Source organism: Cyprinodon variegatus, unplaced genomic scaffold, assembly GCF_000732505.1.
Source record: "Cyprinodon variegatus isolate N-32 unplaced genomic scaffold, C_variegatus-1.0 Scaffold149, whole genome shotgun sequence".
Classification (NCBI taxonomy): Eukaryota; Metazoa; Chordata; class Actinopteri; order Cyprinodontiformes; family Cyprinodontidae; genus Cyprinodon; species Cyprinodon variegatus.
The window spans coordinates 72,013-72,941 of NW_015150602.1; positions in this window are offsets into that span (position 1 = coordinate 72,013).

Genomic DNA, 929 nt, shown 5'->3' on the forward strand with positions numbered 1-929 from the left:
ATTACATGGCTCCATCTGTTGTGATCTTCGCACTGATCACTGATGGAACATTAGTTCTTTCCTTCCACCTGCTAAGCTCTGCCCAGTTTTCATCTGATCCAACTGTTCTAGATCCTATTTATGCTGCCTGGTTAGTGATTCACATGCACGTTATTGTTCCCCGTCTGAGTTTAGTGGTCACTAATCTGAGTATCTATCTCTACAGATATCCAGCAAGCCAGTCCAAGCTGACGAGCCGTGTGATCCTGAGCAGCCAAAGCGTTTCATTTAAAAAAAATAAAATAAAAAAAACCTGTTCCGTCTGCCTGAATTCTGGGTCATATTTTCTGAGCCTTGATACCATCACTTTAAGGACATGGTGAGATTTCTAGTGATTTTAAAAGTCAAACATTATTTTTTCCTTATCTTTTCAAATGACTTAAAAAAAAAAAAAAGGTTTATCTTTTTGCCATATAGCTGTGATGTTGTGATCAGCATCAGAAGGAAGCTAATGAGATAGAAAACTAGTGACAAGATGACAGATGTAAACCTGCTGAATACAGAATCCAACCTTGGCAGGACATTTTCTGGTATTTTTCAGTATTATGGCTGCTTGATTGGCTTAGCTTTTAATGTTTTACAAAGAGACTTTATTCATTTGATTTGGGATCTAAATCAGATAATTGTATAATCACTTAGCTAATAGCAAAACTATTAAATTAATTTTTCAATAGTACAGTGTATTATGAATTAGGGATGTCCCGTTCCAAAGTTGTGCTTCCTATACGATACCGATATTCCACTGTTGAGTTTTTCCCCAATACTGAGATGGAACTGATACATCAGCACAAATCTACTAGAAACACTAAAAAGTATGAAGTATGTTTGACTTCAGTGAACTCCACAACTAGAGATTCAATAAGAGGTAACCAATGGTTTGTTAAAAATAG